Source organism: Pteronotus mesoamericanus, unplaced genomic scaffold (genome assembly GCF_021234165.1).
Source record: "Pteronotus mesoamericanus isolate MK-2021 breed Mesoamerican mustached bat unplaced genomic scaffold, CSHL_Meso_final scaffold_36, whole genome shotgun sequence".
NCBI classification, from domain to species: Eukaryota; Metazoa; Chordata; class Mammalia; order Chiroptera; family Mormoopidae; genus Pteronotus; species Pteronotus mesoamericanus.
The window spans coordinates 13,515,068-13,534,658 of record NW_026555313.1 but is presented as its reverse complement, the minus strand read 5'-3'; the positions used below and the strand labels follow the sequence as shown (position 1 = coordinate 13,534,658).

Below are 19,591 nucleotides of genomic sequence, written 5' to 3'. Positions count from 1 at the left end.
AGTAACAATACTTGGCTCCTGTTCATCTTCCAAGGTTGAAGAAGAAGGTAAATTGCATAAAGTACCACCAATGAAAAGAGTAATACAATTTTCATTAGAAAGAAAACTAGATTGAAAAGGAGCCTTGTAGTTAATTATAGGTAAAACAGGGCTTGACCTATGACACAAGCATACCTAAGTTTTAAAGTGCTTTTATATTACTTTTTGCACCTGATTAAGGATGGGATAAAAGAGCAGTCATTGGTTTTAATACAAGAACTAAGAGATCATAGAGTGGTCAGCTCAGCTGGTTTCTAAGTGATTCAAATAATCCAGTGTTTTATCACTTATCTTTGGAGATGTTAATTTCTTATTTTCTCCAGAGAAACTGTACGTAAAGGAGAGTCTTATTGTCAATACCCAGTTATATATTAATACAAAATTGTAATAAAAATAAGTTTATATAATATAATTGATAAAACAACATTGATAGGCCATATACATGAATAGTTTTCAATTACTTTATTAAAGTCTATTATACTCCATTGTATCTCAGTGTTGGAAAATATTTTACTTTATTTTACTTCAACTCCACACTAATTTGCTCTAGAAAATCTAAATATATAATATTTTAATGTTTCCATTAATGAAGTAAAAAATCATCACATTATATAAACATCTCATCATCAGAATTCACTCCACATTTATCCCCTCCACCACTCGCTCTGCCCCATCCATCTCTAACTCCCAACCTCAATCCTACCACCCTTTGGCTTTGTCCATGGGTCCTTCATACATCTTCCTTGACTTGACCCTTTTCCTTCTTTCACCCATTAACACCTTCCTCTCGCCCCTCTGGTTGCTGTCAGTTTGTTCTTTATTTCAATGTCTCTGGTTATATTTTCCTTGCTATTTTGTTTTGTTAACTGGTTCCACTTATAGGTGAGATTATATGGCATTTGTATTCCCACCCCCCCCGGTTTTTTCACTTAGCATAATGCTCTCCAGTTCCATCCATGCTGTCACAAAGAGTAGTAGCTCATTCTTTCTTTCTGCTGCGTACTATTCCATTGTGTAAATGTACCACAGTTTTATGATCCACTCAATTAATGATGCACGCTTAGGTTGCTTCCAGCATTTGGCTATTGTAAATTGTGCTGCGATGAACATTGGGGTGCATAGGTTCTTTTGAATTGGTGTTTCAGGATCCTTACGGTATAATCTCAGCAGTGAAATTGCCATGTCAGAAGGCAGTTCCTTTTCTAGTTTTTCTGAGGAAATTCCATACTGCTTTCCATAGTGGCTGCACCAGTCTGCATTCCCATCAACAGTGTACTAAGGTTCCCTTTTCCCCATAACCACACCACCACTTACTCTTTGTTGATTCACTTATGATGGCCAGTCTCACCGATGTGAAGTGGTATCTCACTGTGGTTTTTAATCTACATCTCTCTGATGGTTAGTGATGATGAGCATCCTTTCCTATGTCTCTGGGCCCTGTGTATGTCCTCCTTGGAGAAATGTCAGTTCAGGTCCTTTGCCCATTGTTTAATTGGATTGTTTGTCTTCCTGATGTGGAGTTGTATGACTTCTTTATATATTTTGGAGATCAAACCTTTGTCCAAGGAATCATTAGCAAATATATTTTCCTATAAAGTTTTTTTCCCTTTTCATTTTGCTGATGTTTTCTTTAGCCATGCAGAAACTTTTAATTTTGATGAAGTCCCATTTTTTTATGCTTTCCTTTATGTCCCTTGTGTTTGGGGACATATCAGTGAAAATATTGCTGCATAGAATATCTAAGATTTTCCTCCCTATGTTCTCCTCTAGGACTTTTATGGTATTGCGACTTATATATTTAAGTCTTTTACCCACCTTGAGTTTATTTTTGTATATGGTGTAAGTTTGTGGTCAAGTTACATTTTTTTGTGTGTAGCTGTCCAGCTCTCCCAACACCATTTGTTGAAGAAGCTATTTTTACTCCATTTTCTGCTTCTGCACCCTTTGCAAATTATTAATTGACCATAGAGACATGGGTTTATTTCTGGGCTCTCTTTGTATTCCATTGGTCTATGTGTCTGATCTTATGCCAGACTGTTTTGATTACAGTGGCCTTACAGTATACTTTGATATCAGATATTGTGATCCCTCCAACTTTGTTCTTCTTTCTCAAAATTGCTGTGGCTATTCGGGGTCATTTATGGTTCCATATAAATTTTTGCCACAATTGTTCTATGTTTGTGAAATACATCATTGGTATTTTAATAGGGATGTGTTGAATCTATAAATTGCTTTGTGTTGTATAGACATTTTGATGATGTTAATTCCTCCAATCCATGAACATGGTATATGCTTCCATTTATTTCTGTCTTCCTTAATTTCTATCTTCAGTGCATTGTAGTTTTCTGAGTATAGGTCTTTTACCTCCTTGGCTAGGTTTATTCCTAGGTACTCTTTTGTTGTTCCTATAGCAAATGGGAATTTTCCTGATTTTTGTTTCTGATATTCCATTGTTGGTGTACAAAAATGTCTTTGAATTCTGAATATTGACTTTGTATCTTGCTGCTTTGCCAAATTCCCTTATTAGGTCAAAGAGATTTTGGTGGAGTCTATATGGTTTTCTATGTACTCCATCATGTCATCTGCAAATAATGACAGTTTTACTTCCTCTTTTCCAATTTGGATCCTTTTTATTTCTTTTTCTTGTCTGACTGCTGTGGCTAGGACTTTCAATACTATGTTGAATAGAAGTGGTGAAAGTGGACAGCCTTGTCTCCTTCCTGATCTTAGTGGGAAAGCCTTTATTTTTTGTCTGATGAGTATGACGTCAGCTGTAGGTTTTCATATATGGCCTTTATTATGTTGAGGTATGCTTTCTACTTCCACTTTGCCAAGTGCTTTTATCATAAATCGATGCTGTACCTTATCAAATGCTTTTTCTGCATCTATTGATATGATCATGTGATTTCTGTCTTTCCTTTTGTTTATGTGATGTATTATATTTATTGATTTGTAAATATTGAACCATCTTGCATCCCTGGGATGAATCTCACTTGATCATGGTGGATTACCTTTTCAATGTACTTCTGGATGTGGCTTGCCAATATTTTAAGAATAGCATCTATGTTCATCAGCAATATTGGCCTGTAGTTTCCTTTGTTTCTTGGGTCTTTATCTGGTTTTGGGATTAGGATGATGCTGTCCTCATAAAAAGAATTTGGGAGTCTTCCCTCTTGTTTGATTTTTTGGAATAGTCTGAGAATAATAGGAGTTAGCTCTTCCTTAAATGTTTTGTAAAATTCTCCTGGAAACTATCCATTTCAGGGCTTTTGTGTGCTGGGAGTTCTTTGATTACTGCTTCAATTTCAACAGCTGTTATCAGTTGGTTAAGGAATTCTGCTGCTTCTTCATTCAGTTTTGGAAGATTATATATTCTGTTTCACCCAGGTTTTCAAATTTATTGGCAGTTTTTCATAGTAATTTCTTACAGTCCTTTGTGTTTCTGTGGTTCTCCTCTTTCATTTCTGATTTTATTTGATTCCTCTCCCTTTTGTTCTTGATGAGTCTGCTTAAAGGCTTTTCGATTTTGTTTATGTTTTCTAAGAACTATCTCCTGGATTGGTTGGTCCTTTGAATTGTTCTTTTAGCTTCTATGTCATTCAGTTCTGCTCTGATCTTGACTATTTCCTTTCTTCTACTCACTCTGGGCTTTGTTTGTTTTTGTTTCTCCAGTTCTTGAAGCTGGAGGGTTAGGTCGTTTATTTGAAATGTTTCTATTGTTTTTAGATAAGCGTGTTTTCCTGTGAACTTCCCTCTCAGGAATGCCTTCACTGTGTCCCACAGGTTTTGGACTGTTGTGTGTTCATTTTTCATTTGTTTCCAGAAGCTTTTTGATTTCTTCTTTGATCTCATTATTGACATATTCATTGTTTAATAGCATACTAGTCAGTCTCCATGAGTTTGAACGTTTTTGAGTTTTTTCTTTGAGGATTCTAGTTTCAAGCCCTTGTGGTCTGAGAAAATACTTGATACTGATTTCAATTTTCTTGTATTTGCTGAGGCCTGTCTTGTGTCTATCATGTGGTCTTTTTTTTCTGGGTATATCTTAGTTTATTGATGGATATTCCTTTTTTAATTAATTTATTTATTTTTAATTGTTCAAATACATTTGTCTCCATTTAACCGCCACCACTTTCCCCTGCCCCACCCACCCCCACCTTCCCCCCTCAATCCTTCCCCACCTTGGCTTCATCCATGTGTCCTTCACCCCTCTTCCTTCATCTGACACTTCCCCTTCTCCTCCCCGCTACTGCCCTCCCTCCCTTCCTCCCATCCCTATCGGTTTCTTCTTTCCTTCAGTGTTGTTGGTCATATTTTCCTTGCCTGCTTGCTTTGCTGATTAGGTTCCACTTATAGGTGAGATCATATGGTATTTGTCTTTCACACCCTGGCTTATTTCACTTAGCAGAATGCTCTCCAGTTCCATCCATGCTGTCGTGAAAGGTAGTAGCTCATTCTTTCTGCTGTGTAGCATTCCATTGTGTAAATGTACCACAGTTTTTTGATCCACTCCTTTACTGATGGGCACTTAGGCTGTCTCCAGCACTTGGCTATTATAAATTGTGCTGCTATGAACATTGGGGTGCATAGGTTCTTTTGAATTGGTGTTTTGGGATTGTTAGGGTATAATCCCAGCAGTGGAACTGCTGAGTCAAAAGGCAGTTCCATTTCGAGTTTTTGAGGAAATTCCATACTGTTTTTCACAGTGGTTGCACCAGTCTGCATTCCCACCAGCAGTGTATAAGGGCTCCCTTTTCCCCACAACCTCACCAGCACCTGTTGTTTGTTGATTTATTTATGATGGCCATTCTGACCAGTGTGAAGTGCTATCTCACTGTGGTTTTCATTTGTATTTCTCTGATAGCTAGTGACGATGAGCATCCTTTCCTATGTCTCTGGGCCCTGTGTATGTCCTCTTTGGAGAAGTGTCTGTTCAGGTCCTTTGTCCATTTTTTCATTGGATTGTTTGTATTCCTGGTATGGAGTCATGTGAGTTCTTTATATATTTTAGAGATCAAATCCTTGTCTGAGGTATCCTCTTTCTGGAAGCTTTTTCTCTACCCTGTCATCCAGCTCACTAATTCAGTCCTTTACTTCATCTAGCCTGCTTTTGATTCCTTCTACTGTGTTCTTCAATTCAGAAATTGTATTCTTCATTTCCTCTTGCCTCTTGATGGTTTCTATGTCCTTTTTCATAGTGATATAGTTCGCAGTGAGTTCCTCGTAGCTTCTTAGTAGCCTGTAGTGTTTATCACTGTTTTTTCTTTCTAGATCCACCTCTGGTGATGTCAAATGTTTACCCCATCTGATCTTAGGCAGCCTGTTTGAGACTACCTGGGATCTACAGTCTGTGGCTGACTACTTCCATTGTTAACCTAGTCACCCTGCACTTAGCAATCAGGCTTAAACACCACAGGGCAGGGCAGAATCCCCCTTGTCATTGGGGCTATTTCTTCCTCTTAGGCTGCTGCTGCTCAGGGGAATGGTCTGCCGGAGGACAATGGCTGCTGCTGTATGGGGGATGACTCAGCACAGGAACCTCTGTGTCTACTTTCTCAGTTCTCTTCCCAAAGCTTCCATCCCCAGTCTCTCCTTAGGGGTCTCTGGACCACCCTGCCCCCGCCTTTGCCACAGCCCAGGATAAGTGGCTGCACATGAAAATTTGTGCATTGGCCCTTTAAATGGCTCTTTGTGTCTCCAGCCATCCATCTCAGGCAGAAAGCAATCCTGCTGCTTTTCTCAGCTGGTTGTTATCTGTGTACTTTTTGGGCTGTGGTGCTCTAGGCTGCGGATTCCAGCTTAGGTTTTAGACTCTACTCTTCCCAGGGGAATCCAACCACCTGCTTAATTATCCCTCTGGTGCTGCTGCCTGTGGGTGCCCAGCCAGCTTTCTTGGGTCTCCACCACACTCCTTAACAGTCAGGTTGTGCTGGAGCTGATTCATCTGTCTGTTCAAGGTTATAAGGCTTCTCCCCACTACTGTTCAGTTGTTTCCCTAGCCCACCATTTCTAACCCTGCTACTATCATCAGAATTTGCAACTCGAATTGAATAATCCAAACATGTTTAACTTGAAACCTGGCCTCTCCGGGGCATTTTGGCTAGCAGTCTCTCCTTTTTCATCTTGATCATTCCCTGATTTAGAGAGAAGCCAGAAAGGTAGGTTCCTAGTGTGATCAGTCTATAAGGGACATTAAAGCATCAGGGAATACACTGGAATTGTGATGTCAGTTTCAATACATGACTACATCACAAGAGCAATATGGTCAAGCTCACGTAAAGGAAGGCAGTATCCTCAAGTGAAAATTTCAAAATGTGCTCCTTACAGGTGCTGATCTCTCTGTGTTGACTATTTTTATAAGGTACAAGTGCATATTTCATGATGCAACTACACTAACCTGAAGCTGGCCCCCAGTCAACACTGTGTAATGCCTTTGTTGCAAATTAGTGATTTACTACTATGTATGTTATACACCTTGTAGTATGACACTGAAGAATTTGGTTCAGAAAATTCCAAACAAAAAAATCAAGGTAAAGGAGGAACAACCAACAAGTTGCCTACATTTAAGACAAGAAAAATAATAACTTTCAAGATATTTTGAATACTACTTAACAAGTATTTCTACTTAAATTACTTCCATCCTTAGTGAGTCGGAGTGACTAACGCTATCTAATCATGAGTGCTATAAAAACCTACAAATGGTGCTCATTTTGGCAGCACATATACTAAAATTGGAACAATGCAGAGAAGATTAGCATGGCCCCTGCACAAGGATGACATGCAAATTCATGAAGCATTCCATATTTTTACTCTTCTGCAAGGCTAAAGAAAACATCAGCAAAATGAAAAGGGAACCAACCATATGGGAAAATATATTTGTCAGTGATACCTCAGACAAGGATCTGATCTCCAAAATATGTAAAGAACTCACACAACTCTACACCAGGAAAACAAACAGTCCAATTAAACAATGGGCAAAGGACCTGAATTGACACTTCTCCAAGGAGGACCTACAGAGGGCCAGGGGCACATGAAAGGATGCTCGACATCACTAGCCATCAGAGAGATGCAAATTAAAACCACAGTGAGATACCACTTCACACCAGTGAGAATGGCTGTCATAAGTGAATCAACAAAGAGCAAGTGCTGGTGAGGTTGTAGGGAAAAGGGAACCTTAATACACTGTTGGTAGGAATGCAGACTGGTGCAGCCACTGTGGAAAACAGTACGGAATTTCCTCAAAAACTAAAAATGGAACTGCCTTTTGACCTGACAATTCCACTGCTGGGATTATATCCTAACAATCTGGAAACGCCAATTCAAAAAAACCTATATACCCCAGTGTTTATAGCAGTGTCATTTACAACAACCAAGTGTTGGAAGCAACCTAATGTCCATCAATAAATGAATGGATCAAAAAACTGTGGTACATTTCACAATGGAATACTACACAGCTGAAAGAGAAAAGGAACTCCTACCCTTCACAACAGCACAGATGGAACTAGAAAGTATTATGTTAAGTGAAATAAGCAAGGTGGGGAAAGACAAATACCTTGTGATCTCACCTATAATTGGAACCTAATTAATAATACAAAAAAGTGAGCTAAATAGAACCAGAGACATGGAAATAAAGACTAAATTGACAATGACCAGAGGGGAGAAGGGAGGGGGATATTGGGGGGAAGAAGGAGGAGGGCCAAGTCAAGGAACATGTATAAAGGACCCATGGACAAATAAAACAGTGTAGAGGGAGGATGAAAGTAGAAGATGGGGGGGTATGGCTGAGGAGAATAATGGAGGGAAATGGGGACAACCACAACTGAACAACAATAAAAAACAAACCAAGAAATGAATGATAAATCAAATAAACCATTATGTTCATTTGATCTAATGCATGTAATTTTGGACATAAAGGGAGGGGAATAAAAATTTTATTAACACATTATAAATTTGTCCCCATCCTTTATATGTGTTCAACAAATATTTTTAAAATATTGATTTAGAGAGTGGCCAAATTACTAACCTGCCTGTAACATCCATATATATCAGTCTACCCTGGGTCCTACTTATTCTGTTCCTCTCTTAATGACAGGAAAAAAGTGAAAGAAAAGTACAGAAGTCAGATGCATAAAGCTAAAAAGTATCAACCATGGTTTCAAAGCTGTTTGGAGAATATAACTAAATTCTCAACCAAGTGGCCTTTCTCACATCTAAGCCTTTAATTAATGCTATGCATCCAGAAACCAGCATAAATGGACAAATACAAGCCTCATCGAAAACCAAAAGGCATTTGACACTAAGTTTATCTCTTAGCCAGAGGAGAGCAGACACTTCTTTCAATGGAGAATCCAAAGAAGAGAAAACGGAAACAAGTATATGCCCAAACTCCTCAGTCAGAATTTGGTTCCATTACGTTGGAGGGCAATGAGTGAGATCAGACAGTAGCCAGGATTATTAGCCTTCAAAATTACACCAGCTAAACAGAAAAAGGGGGAAATATTCTTTTTAAACTTCACACTCATTGGGGTCTCTTCCTTCTTCCTTCCTACCTTCCTTTCTTTTCTTGACCTTTAAGCAAGTGGTCTCAACTTTAGCCACCACTGCAAATACTGGGAGAACTTTAAAAATACTGATGCCTGGGTCTCACCCTCCAAACATTTTGATTTAGTAAGTCTGTGAAGTGGCATGGGTATTGGTTTTTTATAAGGCTTCCCGGGATATTCTAATGAGCAGCCTGAGCTGAGAATCTCTGCATTCATGTCCAAACAGAAGAGAGGGGAGAAAGTCAAGGTTTGTCCCATCTCCCTGAGGTCAACCTCCCAATGCCAACCAGTGCTTCTTTGTGGGTTCTTCTGGGACCACTGTGGGGGGCAGTTTAGCATTTTGCTCTCCAAGAGTTCTGAAATAGATTGCTGAAGTTCATTAACCCAATAAACTTAAAAACTGAAAAATTTACTCTATATTCCATTTCTCATCCCAAACTTTTCCAGCCGTGAAATCTAATACAGTCCATCAGAGGTTCTGCAATACTACTAAATAACATACAAATACTGTGCTCCATTAATACCAGCAGTAAGTGCACCCACGTTTAAGTATAAGTCACCTCCAGTTATGAATTTTCCAAGGAGAAATAAATGTTCAAAAACTAATCTTTTTGTAAGTTAAAGTCCAAATTCAAATTCTCTTATTTTTTTATATTCAAAGTCCAAGAGATTTTAAATCTATACAATTATTATATTACAATTTCTCTGACTTTTTAATTTTGCTTAATCTCAGGTTGGACAATTCATGATAGCTGGGTGGACTTTGGGTTTTTCAGTAGCTATTGCCTGGGTTTTCATTCACAGTATGAGTTTAATTCTCTAAGACCCTCCCAAGTTTAATTATATGTCACGTCTTGTATATGTCTCACTTTTAAAAAATCAAGAGAATTAATAGAACATGTAAAATTTTCATAGTACTAGTCCCATACTGAAAAAATATAGACCTAAAACAGCTAACACCTGCAGATCTGAGTATTTAGGGTTACCATAGGGCAGAGCACAGACACTATGAAGGGGAAACAGATGACATAGCTCTCTGGGTTCAGCATGCAGGGACACCAGACCGTCTTGGCCATTGTTAGGAGGCCCTTCAACTCGGTGGGGAGAGAAATAGGCTCCTAGTGGGAGGTTAATTTTGATACCATGTTATTTACTATTCCTGGGGGAAATCCCACCTTGCACTGTTTACCTCTTGAAGATTGGCATTCAAGACATTCTCACAAGGAATAATTCTACTACTGCAAAGTTTAGAGATTTGTAATGACAACAGCATCAGTCAATGGATCTTATTTGTTGTGTCTTTATTCGCTTATCTGCATACCTAAAACTTCTAAAATTTTCAGTACTCTTTGAGCACTATGTTTGAGGATTTGTGGACAAGTAAAGATAACCTATAAGGGAGGCATCCAAAGAAGCTACTACCAGCCCAGGCTAAAGCTATAGGAGCTATGGGAGAAGGCACAGGAGCTATAGGAGAAGGAAATATAGCCACTGCCCAGCTGTAGGGAGGGAGGCAGGGAGCCAGTGAGCAAATAGCTCAGCCTCTCTCCAGTCCTGTTCTCTGATCCCTGTACTCAACCAGATCCAGAGAGTAAAGCAGCCTGAGAGAGGTCTGCCTCCAGAAGCACAAAGCAGGTCCTGGAACGATGGATAACAGATCTGGAGAAGTAAGTGGAGGATATCTAGCACACTTTTATGTCCTATTTCCATCTGTTGTACCCCTATTCCTTTCAGGAAGGCTCATTTGAGTTTCTAACTGTTCACACTGCTTCCTAAGGACATCCCCTTTCTGTTGTAACACAGGTAGTGCCAAACTGTTCCTAGAATCGGCCTATCTTCTGTTCTTTTACTTTCCCTTCTGGCCCAGATGTATGACTTCGGAAAATACTCCTTCAGATTTAAGCTTACATATTTTCCTATAATAAAAAATATGAAATCAAAATAATACAGGTGTGCCACAATCCTCACTGTGAAAACCTTCCCACCTTCAAAACTCCATCAAGTTGCATAGCCCCACTCACCAAGGACATATTCTCCCTTCAGGTCATCCCAGGCCTAAACTACATCTATTATTATCTACCTGCTCCCATTTAATATTCCCATTTTTTCTGTGCTTACTCTTAGTGTACTAATTCCATACATTTCTTGAGTACATTCCCTTAAGGCACAAGTGGTGCCTGTATCATATTGGAGCTTTCCAAATCATTTCTCTTTCTAATAATCTTCCGTCAACTTTTCCATAAGCCTTGGTATAACTGTTCCAATGTGCAAGGTTGGATATCCACTGCTCTCACTGTGGAGCCTGTATTTGTAGCTCAAAAAGAGTTTTTTCAATCATGTTCTGGGTTCTAACATCTTCTGAGGAGTCATTTCATTTTTCCCCCCTAAAACATTGCTTTTCTTGCCTTTTTTGGATACATGTCACTATCTGATTTAGTAACATACGAAATATTTCCCTCTTTTCTAAGTCCTGTTTAACAGCAATTACATGTAAGCATATCTCTCTCATTTTCCCTTCCATATCTGCCTCTCCTATCTTTCAAATATCTTAATTTTTTATTTTATATCATCTAGTTTGGCCTCTACATTGCAACACATCTCCTGAAGAAATCCCTTTATCACAGCTTAACCACACTTTCTTCCATTATTTTATTTTTTCCCTTGCTCCTGTTCTGATAGTAAAACTGGAATATATTTCTCTAACTATTCTTATTTCTCCTTGATTTCCTGAGTTAGTTTCATTTCTAGCAGAAGCTCTGGGGGCACCATGCCATGTTCCCTACACCACTACCTCCATTCCATTTCAGCACAGTTGAGGTGGACAGTTCAGGCATTCTCCCTGTGTGCTCTCTTAAGCACTTGCCAATGTTTTTGTGCTTCAGGACTCTCTCCAAAATCTCAGAAAGCTGTTCAATCCTTGTGCAAGTATATTGTAGGAGAGTGAGGAGACTGCTCTAAGTCCATGGAGAACAGGAGGTGGTGGATCAATAATTCAATTTCCCATGCTACAAAGAGATGATCTTAGTATATGCTACGTAATTCCCAGAGGGCACCATTGCCCATAATGGAAACCAGCTCCATAACACATCCTGTATTACCTTCTCTCTATCCCTTTCCCACTTGCTCCAGTACTACCTGGATAGAAACACCGACTTGCCTGTATATGAGGGGGACCCAAAAAAAAACAGAATTATCTCCTGGAGGGTGGGTCCCTTATAGTACAGTGTTCCCTCACTAAGTGAGTGTTCTAGGAACCCATCTGTATCAATGCACCAACTGGCATTATTGGGAGAGGCTGTGTTTGGCTTCACTGAATTTTTTTGAAGACCCACACATTTGCCCATTTCACAATGGGTGATTTATGAGTGCACCTATTCACACCATGCTCTGCACTCAGCAGTTTTTGACCAAAAACAGCATGACTCCCATGCCCCAACTGTCCCTATTCACCTGATCTCATCCCGAGGGACTTTTGTTGTTTCCCTGGATGAAAAAGTCCTTAAAAGAAAATGCTTTGCTTATGTGGAAGAGGTGAAACAAAAAATAGCAGAAATTCTAAAAGGCACCACAATCAATGAGTTTAAAAACTGTTTTGAGCAATGGAAAAATATCTTAATAAGTGTATTACATCAAATGAAGAGTACTTTTAAGGTGACTGAAGTTTAAACATGTAAGAATAAATACACAATTTTTTATAAATAAATTCTGGGTTTTTTGTGTCCCCACCCCTCATCAAAACCTCCTCTTGCCTGCATACAGAGGTGCTATAATCTGAATTAACCCACTAATATCACTTTCCCATATGACTCACTTATTAAACCCAGGGCCACGTGCAAAAATGCAGGTTACTGCTGAATGCCAAGGTGAAAAACCCACACAACTCCACCTGTTAACACATGAAGACTAGAGCAGCCAGCCCAAGATGCACCAATTATTTCAATCCCCAAATCCTATACCTTGTCTTCTTTACAGTCTCTGGATAATTGTTGGGGTTTGGAGATCAATAAATTGTTATCTATTTTTCTGTAAAATTCAGAACTGATTCAGGGATACACACAGGTATCAAGCAGATAGAGATTAAAACACTATTTTCATTACTAATAAGTCTGTTGGCAGAATGTGGCTAAGTCCAAGTGAGTTTCCTAATGTTTTACCCTTGAATTAAAAATTTAGCCACCATTCATAGCAGAGTCACTTGCAAAGGCAAGGCCATAAGCTCACCTGTGAGTATGTGGCAAAGGGAAGACCAGATTCCGGTCAATAAACCACTTTCCCTCCTCTCAAAGGAGTGGGAGGGAAGTAGGAAGAGCCCAGAAGTGATACTGCATGTAATCTGTCTACATGGAGACAAGAGGAATGTTCTCTCCTAGAAAATGCATATGGATAAAAATGACTACCCTTCCTAGCTCCACACTACTACCTTGAACTTCATACAAGAAACAGATCCACCAGGAGAACCTTGTTGACCCAGTTCATCTCTGACTGACCCGCTCACTTCTGCAGAGAGCCTCCACCCAGAACATGTCCAAAACTGCTTGTCAGATTATGGATTATCACCTTTGCCTCAGATGTCTGCCCCCAACCCAATGAGCTGTGGCAGAAAGAAAAGGAAGCAAAGAAAGGGCTGAGGTTTGTGGTACCTAGGGCAGGTAAGTACCTAGGGCAAGGTCTTTGGAAGGGGACCCATCCGACCTGCCAAGATTTCTAAGTGGCCTAACTTCTGTGGGCGGCTTGGCCCTTACACGCCCTTGCTGCTGACTCTGCTCCTGGCCAGCTCCCCCGCACCACCTCAAGTGTCAGTCCCTCCCTGGCACCTCCCACCATGGCCTGTGGTCATTGGTGCACTCCTCAGGTGAGGCCTTTTCCCAACACTCCTGATACTTCAAGAATCTGCTCTTCTACCACTTCTGAGCTGTGACCGCAGAGCCGGATTGGATCCCCATTCTTCACCATAGGCCGTGACAACCAGCACAGTCATCTTCCCTCTGCCCCCTGCACAGACCATAGTCTACCCCATCCTATTCGGAATTTGTCAGAAAACCCCCAAATATTTCAGAGTTCTGGCACAAGATCTGCCTTCATTCAAATTTACATATTAACCTATACATTTTGGTGAAAAATCATTTGGGGCTTCCATTGCAGCAAAATTTTCAAGGGCAAGTATTAAAAATTGGCCCTTCTAAACTGGAAAACCAGTGTCCTGGCTCCTAGGGTATCCAGGAAGACAGGGAACCCAAAAGGCACCCAAGTCACTTAAGAACTGTAAGGTTAAAACCACATTTACACAGCAATTCATCTCATTGCAGAAGGCTACCTGCCCAAGATAGCCTTCCAGTCAAAATTGTCCAGTCACAGTCAGGTAGTAAACCTGGAAGAATGGACTACAAGGGCCGGGGGAGGAGGAGGCTAATCAAACAGCTTGTCTCTCAATGCAATATACAGATGAAATATTATAGAATTATATACCTGAAACCTACATAATTTTATTAACCAACATCATCCCAATAAATAAAATCAAAACAAACAAACAAAAAGAGACAGCTTGCCTCTAACTGTTGAAACAGTGAGATCAGTCAACATCAAACCTGAATACAAGAGCAGCTCAATGATCACAACATCACCAATTCCACCTTTTTTTCCCCACTCACGGCACATTTTGAAACTGTCATGTAGATGTTGCCCTTGTGTCCCCCAGAATGAGAAGAAACTCGTTGTCTCAATACAGGGAACCAAGCCAGGGAGAGAAGACAGGGAAGCAAACCATTTCCAACATCTGCTGCTCCCCACAGCTGCAGGAAGGCTCCGTAAGCTGAGATCCCAGAAGCATTAACTGCAGCATTGTCATGGGCACAGGGATGGTCACAGAGACAAAGAAAGCTCTGGGCCTGAGACTAGTCATGCTAGAGCTTCCATGAGGGCAGGGGAGTGGGGCAAATGGCTATTTTCTGCCTCAGTGTTGACAACTTTGGGTCACCTTGAGCCAACAGCAACTTGATAACAGGTCTGCTAGACCTCAGAGCCAGACACTTGGACTAGCCTGCAGCCAAGCTTGCAGCCTCCCCAGGGCTCCGTGAACCCCACACAGGCTCAGAGCCTGGGTCTTCAAAGAGTGGTTCTCTCAGGAGCTGCAGCACTACCACCTGGGATTCTCAGGCAACACCCACACCTAGTGACTTAGAATTTACATCTTAACGCAATCCTTTAGTGACATGTTTTCACAGAAAAGTTTGAGAGCACTGCTCTTCTTCTTAGGCTAAGGCCAAGAAACACAGATGAGGGAAAAGGAAGGACAAAGGAAAAGGCAGCAAGAGAAACAGAGATAGAAGAGTCAGGCATAAAGTCAGATTGCTTCTCTGAAGGGCTATGAGAATATAAAACTTGCTTTCAATCAGATGCTGCATATCAGAAATCTCCATTTTTGACCAGTGTGTTCCTGAGCCTTTGTGCAAATTTTGGTAAGCTAGGATTTTTAGGTAGTGATCAAAATATTCTACCATGTTCCTGGAAACCAAACAGGAGCAAGTGAAAACATGATGACTGTTGAGAAATCAATGAGCAGAACAAACCAGGGATCAGACTTCCATCCTGGGCAGCCTGCTCACACCACCCTCATATTGCCATCTCAGGCCACTCTTGCACTTCCCCTATTGCCTCACTGACCCTGAGTGGGTCCCAGCCCTGATCCCTTCACATATGAGCTGAGGATACATGCATCACTGTCCTCCAGAAAAACAATCAATGAATCGTAATCAAGAATGTACTCTCCATTTAGCCTCTCACAATCGAGATTAAATGTAAAGATGTTTCTTTTCTTAGTGAGACAACTATTTGAAGACACTCTTGCTCATTCAGTTTAAGTTTTAAGGAGGTAAACAGTTTGTTTCTTTGATCTTATCTCTCCAAGGCAACTCCTGATATCTTCAAGTGAACATAAACCATGGAAGTCTTGGTTAACCACTGAGCTGGAAAGTGTCACAGCAGTCACTAAGCCTGTGTGGTCCTAGGTGGAACCTGGTTTTCAGAGGCCACTGAGAAGCTGATGAAGGTGAGAGGATGCAGTGTCAAGTCTGTGAAGAGGCCCGTGAGGGTCACACAGAGGAAAGATAAGTAATTCATATTCATGCTCCTCAGCACTGCACCCAACCCAGTCATGTCATAGGTGAATGGTAATCGTGTCCCAGAGTAAAGGGAGGTCACCTGCTCATGTAAACAGCAAAAAGTGTCTGTCCTGCTGATGGAGACAGATGGAAGAACATGGATCTTTGGAAGTCAGATTTATGCATGATTCTTATTTTATTCCTTGTGGGTTTTTAAAATTTTTTTCATAAGAAATATGTTATTTTTGTAATCAGATTTAAAATGAGGACTACTTTAAAATGCACAGGGATTTGATCCAGAAAGACTGGAAGTAAGCCTATTCCCCATCACCTCTTAGCTTTGTAACTTTTGGGAAATCATTAAATCTTTCTGAGCTCCAGTGTCCTCAATTTACAATTACTATTTTAATAGCTATTGCCTTACCGACTATCCGGAGGTTTTGGGAGACTCAAATAAAATAATGAACATTTATTAAAATTAATCAAAAATTACTAAGAACAAAAAATAATGACATGACTTTGCATAACCTGCTTGTGTTCTGGAAACCACTTCCAAGGCTTGGCCTCAGTTGACTATAAAGGGAAAGAGGAGTGTGCAGCCTCAGAAGGGGAAAGAACAAGGTTTTAGAGGCCAGATAGATCTGAACATAAAATCTAGCTCTGGCCCTTACCATCAGTATGACTTCAGGCAAATTACTGTACCTGTATGAGCCTCAGTATCTTCAGCTATAAAATAGGAACAATATCTGTGTCATTTGGTGGTGAGAATTAAAATAAATGCATATTATTTGTCTAGCCCTTTGGAGGTAGCTATTATTATTTCCTCCTGCTTATAGGGCCAGGAAGTGGGACTCTAACCATATTATTCTTATATTGAAAGAGTATATAACCAAAATTTTCCCCAAATTTGGTTGGGTCAACTAAATTTACTCCATCAAGCATGTGTTGGTTAAGGGAAAGGTGAAACTTGCCTATCACTTCTGCCAGAACAGTTAGCTGTGAAAGCCAAGAACCAAGTGCAGTAGCAAGTGGGATAGCTATGTCATGAGATCCTGCTTTCTTGGCCCCAAGGACATAAGAATGGGATGAAACCAAAAGAATACAAGTTGTCAACAGGAATCAGTTGTATTTAGTTGTTTATATACTACAGGTGGTAAAACAGACATAAAGTGGTAGCCATAGTGATTATAGGGGCATGACTGAGAGACTAAAGTAGAATTACAGACATCGAACTTAGTTTGGTCACAGTGACAAAGGCTACAAAAAGGCAGAATGCAGTCCAATGGAGAGGCCAGTGATAGAGCCTCATCTCAGAGGTAGAGGCATTTAGGACTATGATAAAAGGAAGCAAGCAGGAGGCACCCAAGTGTGATAGGGTATTTGATAAAATAGTTACAATGGATAAAACCTGTCAAGAAAAAGGAAGACCACCTCCACTGGGTTTATGGCTTAAAACCAGCAGAGACCAGCTCAACCCAGCATGTCAACTAATTTTACCTAACAGTAACCCCTTGCCTCATGATACACTCATTGTAATATGTTAGCACACTAAACAACACACCCTGTGCCGCCATGATTGGGAACAGTAAACCCATATAAGGACACAAAGTGGCCAATGAAGCTCCTCTAAGAAATCTCCACCCCTTTCCTGGGAAGATCCTGAATATTCTTCCCCCTCATTGAATACCCTACTCCCCGCTCCTATTAAATGAACCTCAATAAAGGAGGAAAATTCTGCTAAAGGGGGAGCTACTCTCTGTGTCTCACCGCTTGACTAATAAGCTCATTTGTACTTTAAACTCTATGCTGGCTTGCATTTGAATTCTTTCTTGCACAAAAACAAGACCCTACAGTAGGTCATGGACACCTAAGGTCAGCAGACCCCCAGCAAACCTATATCACAAGGAACCTGTGATGTCATGAAGCTCTGTTCCTCAGCACACAGTTTCTAAAAACTGAGTCACTAGGGGCAGGAAGCAACTACAAGAAGCCACATGCCACTCTGGGTGGAGTAGACTGGAGAGTCTCAGGCTTTCCTGGAAAAGATTTGGGGACCAGGACTCTCACTGTGATGCAACTAGAGCACAGGGTGGTGGGGAAAACCAAGAAATCTCACACTCATTTTGAGGCCCTGCCCTCTGAACTGTTTAAGCTGAGCCTGAATCACACTCCAGAGACAAAGAATTAGCTGATTGTTAAATTTCCTAAAGGATGGAGACAATCAATCTTCCTTTGAAAACCTCTCCTCCCACCCTCCCCCCACAAGAAGTTCCTTCTATAATTTGAATTGCATATATAAAAGTACATTTCAGCTACAAAGTTCTATGCAAATGTAAGGTGGCTTTATTGCTGTTATTATTACTAATGGAATTTCAGACACCCCATCCCAGTGTACAAAGGACAAAGCACTCTTAGAGGCACAAAATACTTGGATATCGATCCTAATGAATAAAATGTCATTTACTACCCTGGCTTTTTTCTGATCTTTAGAGACTTCATAATCTTTTCTGGCATTTCTGTAAAGCCAAGAAGCTGCACTCTTTTTAAGCTAATTGCCTGGAAAAAGCATCCCTGCCTCTCTTACATGCAGACAATAAGTGTCTTCCTGTCTAGCCATGGAAGAGTCCTAAATGTGAGCCACTGAAAGCTAGATAAAGATAAATCCATCTCCATCATCATTTCCACTCTGATTTTCCAGGCTGCAGCCTCTGTACTCAAGCTTCCTGCATTTACTTAAGTTGGGTCCCCTCGTTTCTCTGCACAGCTTACATGTCATGTACTACAATGGTCATCTGATTGGAGGTTCCCTCAAATCCTTCCTACAGCTTCCTTCTGGCTGTGCAAATAAGTTGAATTTTCATCAAAATGGCATGGGTAGCATTTTTTTCTCTGTTTTTTGAAGAGTCAGAATAATAAAGACTCTAAACATACAGGATGCTTGTTAGTTGGACCACTCATCTGTTAATTCTCTCACCAAATGTATACTGAGCCCTGCTATGCATAAGGCAGCTGTAAATAAAAAGATGGAGAAGACACAAACCCAGCCTGAATTTCCTGCCAACCTGGACAGAGGGCATGGCCATCTTGTTTCTCGGGATATGTGTTTGATCTTTTAACTGGTTGTATATTCCATAAGACTCAGCATCAAGAGGAGAGTGGTGAACCTAAAATCAAGGGGTAGACTGAAGATGATCAAGGAGATTTAAATAGTCTGCAAAACCCTGGTTCATGAGATGAAATTCACATGAAGTCAGGGCAAACAGGTTCAGATAACCAGTTAACACACACGTGTGAATGGACAACACAAAAGGAACGAATATGAGAATTACAGTTCATGAGACTAAGGCAACAGGGATTGACAAAGAGGCCTTGCTCGTAGCTGCCCTCTGCCTAAGACAGCCTACCTCCCCATCCTAAATTCACCTTACTCACTCCTACTGATGCTATGAAACTAGTTTGGTATCACTTTTACCAGGAAGCTCAATCTTTATTGCCATCTCTTCCAGATGGAGGATGGTGACCTTTCTTGCAATATCTGGTGTTTGTTTTGTTTTGTTTTTAATACCACTGCATTCCAAATATTGGTATATAATTGTCTCTCTGCATATCTCTCTTCTCCATCACACTATGAGCTATTTCAGGGCATGGATTTTTGTTTTATTTATTACTTAACACAGTGCTTGTTACATTTAGCACTCACATTATTTGTGGGAAAGAAGGAAAAGAGGGAGGAAGAGAGGAAGGGAAGGAGAGAGGGAGGATTAAAGAGGACTAGAACATTCTTCAGAAGCCTAGGTGTTTGCCTCCTAATAAGAATGCCTTCACTGACTTACACTTCACTCATTTGGACAGGGACTTTGCAAGTGAAAACATGCTCTAAATATCCCTCTTTCCTTTAGGTCAAGGGCAGAA

The 19,591-nt window shown here is 40.4% G+C and overlaps 1 non-coding gene across 1 annotated transcript; it reads left to right on the top strand.

The window, feature by feature from the left end:
- The first annotated feature begins 6,740 nt into the window (after positions 1 to 6,740).
- LOC129086177 (U6 spliceosomal RNA) lies at positions 6,741 to 6,847 on the top strand. The gene has a single exon (XR_008530781.1). It is a non-coding gene; the product is annotated as a U6 spliceosomal RNA (small nuclear RNA).
- The last annotated feature ends 12,744 nt before the right edge of the window (positions 6,848 to 19,591 follow it).